The sequence below is a fragment of the Panthera uncia genome, assembly GCF_023721935.1.
Source record: "Panthera uncia isolate 11264 chromosome E2 unlocalized genomic scaffold, Puncia_PCG_1.0 HiC_scaffold_19, whole genome shotgun sequence".
NCBI classification, from domain to species: Eukaryota; Metazoa; Chordata; class Mammalia; order Carnivora; family Felidae; genus Panthera; species Panthera uncia.
Window position 1 is genome coordinate 312941 of NW_026057588.1, and position 3421 is coordinate 316361.

Sequence of the window (3421 nt, forward strand, 5' to 3'; positions counted from 1 at the left end):
TAAATACCATAGTTACCTAGTGGCCATATGCTGAGGTCATAATGGTACCTAAGATGCAAGAGGGAGTTAATGTCACTAGCTAGAACCCCAGACCTGACCTTCACTGCTTGCCTGCTTATACCCACTGACCTTAAACCCACACTTTACCTAACCTCTTTTTTCTATCTTATCTTTTACTTAAGACAAAACACTCCATGCCATTGTGTCCTGTGGTGGAAACAAAAAGTATCCCACAAAAGGACATGACTACCCTGAGGAAGAGCTTGGATTGGCCCAATTTGAGCTTAATCCCTGACGTACTTCTAAGCAGCTGAACAAGAGAGTAAACCATGGAGTGAGGACAGTTACCTTTATCTCATATTAAAAAAATAATAAATGTTTATTTCCTTGAGAGAGAGAACACAAGTGGGGGTGGGGCCGGGAGACAGAGAAACAATTCCAACCAGGCTCCATCCTCAACATGGAGCTGGACTTGGGGCTTGAACTCAGGAGTGAGATACTGACCTGAGCATAAATCAAAAGTCAGATGCTCAGCCGCCTCAGCCACCCAGACGACCCCTTTTACCTCATTATAATACTAAAATCTCCACCCAAGGAGGAGCACAAATCCATTTACTATGTAACATACAAAGTATGTATAGAACTGTTTTTTTAAGGCTCATGTGCAACCTTATCCTGACCTCTATATAGATGATGACCTCTCCTTTTTAAATATCCACCCTAACCCGAAATAAAAGGAAACCATTCCCACTTCCTCTGAGTCTCTGCTTTGGATGTTATTCCCTGTGATCTTATTTTTTTTTTAATGCCTATTTTTGACAAAGAGAGACACAGAGTGTGAGTGGGGGAGGAGCAGAGAGAGAGAAGGAGACAGAATCCAAAGTAGGCTCCACGCTCTGAGCTGTCAGCACAGAGCCCTACCCCTAGGGCTCGAACCCACAAGGCATGAGATCATGATCTGAGCTGAAGTCAGACGCTTAACCAACTGAGCCACCCAGGCACCTATCTTCTTATTTCTTGTAAATCAATTTTCCTTGGTCTGACATTCCTCCCCCCCACCCCCCCGCTCCATGTAGTTTATGATTCACCAAGGAGTGAACTCCTGTTACTTCAGTTATATTAGGAGAACCGTTTCTGGCTTAGGTGAATTTCCTGCTTTCTGCAGTAAGAGAATTGGTAACACAGTATTAGGCTCTAGTATATTCTCTAAATTTGAGGTGAGTTGAGCTACCCATGTGCCCTGCAATTTCTACAGGCATGAAATTTCCCAAGGAACAGACAACAGAGCCTCTGGCCTTGGATGCAAGGCTTACCTGAGAACTGGCCATTTCTTCTTTCACCTTTCACCTTATCCTCTAGATTTCTTTCTCAGAAGATCTTTGTGGAGAAATCACAGCTGAATTAGAAGAAAATGCCTATAAAGCCACCAACACAACCTCTTCACCTGTAAACTGATCACTTGCAGGCAGGACTTTAAAATGCAGGGGCACCTGGGTGGCTCAGTTTGTTGGGCTTCCAACTTTGGCTCAGGTCATGATCTCGCGGTTTGTGGGTTCGAGTCCCACGTCGGGCTCTGTGCTGACAGCTCAGAGCCTGGAGCCTGCTTCGGATTCTGTGCCTCCCTCACCCTTTGCTCCTACCCTGCTTATGTGCTCTCTCTTTCAATAATAAATGAACATTAAAAATTTTTTTTTTCAATGCAGAAAAGGCCCAACTTCCTAGTCCTTTGTGTCAGGAGCTATTCAGAAACCAGGAGCTCCCACCTGGAAACCAATCTCTGAATTTCCCTTCCCTGCTTTCAGGGGGCCTCCCCCCGCCCCCACAGAAGCCCACAAATTCTGCTTGATCATAGCAACAGTGTGCTACATGGACCTGACCCTCCCCAACTCCTGTGGAGGAGACCCTTGTTACCTCTCCTTGAGCCAAAGCCTGCACCCAACTCTCATAAATTAATGGGAAGATTTCCTGCTTAACTCTGGGTCTCACTGAGAATTATGGTAGGAAAAGATAGGATTCTGTATGCAGAGAGGGAAAGATTAAGACCTGAAGACCTTGGGTGAGGAAAAACACATTTTAGAACACTGTGATTGCATTGTCCAAAATGCCCTCCTGAACTGCCAGTGATTAAGGTCTGGACAATCACTGGAATCATCGTCATCCAATGGCATCTGGTCCTCAGTAGGATACAGGAATTCAAATTAAATCATGAAGGTGGTCTTCATGACTTAATCTTTTAATCTTCAGGAACCCACCACGTTTGCCAATTTCTTAATTATGTGACATTTATCAGATGATGCCACCAAAGAGCTGCCTGTGACTTTGAAGTTAGAAAAGGGAGCCACTTTGGGTTCCCTCCCTCTACTGCAAAGAGCTCTTCACATCTTTTTCCTTTCCATACTTTTCCCACCTTTAATAAAATGAGATAGGTTATCACTGGTGGTGGGATAACATTTCAGTCTGTACACAGCCATGTCAACATGTCAAAAACCATTATGTCTTCTTAAAATGTGTTAAGTTCACACACAGACCAAGTCATGCATTTCCAATCCACCCAATTTTCATTGTTCAAAATGCAGACTATACGCCTTCCAAAATTATTTGTTGATAGTATGATGCGAGAATACAGATTTCCATAATTTTCAGGCCTGATATCATTCTTTAAAAATGCGTATGTACAATTTTACCCCATTTGGGGGAAGAGTTGGCTATCCTCTTTCTGATATCTCTGAGGATTTCTTCATTAAAACCACAACAACTGGCATTTTCTCCTTCTAACTATTGCTATGATGAATACACACCAATATGCTTTACTGCACTGCGACCTTTTTCCCTAAAGACCAGTTGGCAAATTATTTTATTGGTAACATTCAAGAATATTTTGTTTTAATACAGGGAGAAGAATGATGTTCAGAACACTTATCATGGTAACTTACATCAATGTTATAACCACAAACAGCATCTGAATTAGATTTTCTTAAATATTGTGTGTAATGTTGTCCTTTGTCTTCCATGGAAAATTACGCATGAGTCCCACCTAAGAAGAACATGTAGGGGCGCCTGGGTGGCTCAGTCGTTAAGCGTCCGACTTCAGCTCAGGTCACGATCTCACAGACCGTGAGTTCGAGCCCTGCGTCGGGCTCTGGGCTAATGGGTCAGAGTCTGGAGCCTGCTTCCGGTTCTGTGTCTCCCTCTCTTTCTGCCCCTCCCCCGTTCATGCTCTGTCTCTCTCGGTCTCAAAAATAAACGTTAAAAAAAAAATAAAAAAAAAAAGTCATATCTTTGCTTCAACAACAATGAGCCACGTAAGTTTCCAAGGAATGAATAAATTTCAGAAGGAAACTGAGAGTAGAAATGCATTGATACTTGGTAGTCATAAATGTCAGGATAGATTTGAGGGGGGAAAACTCATTTTTTATTTTTT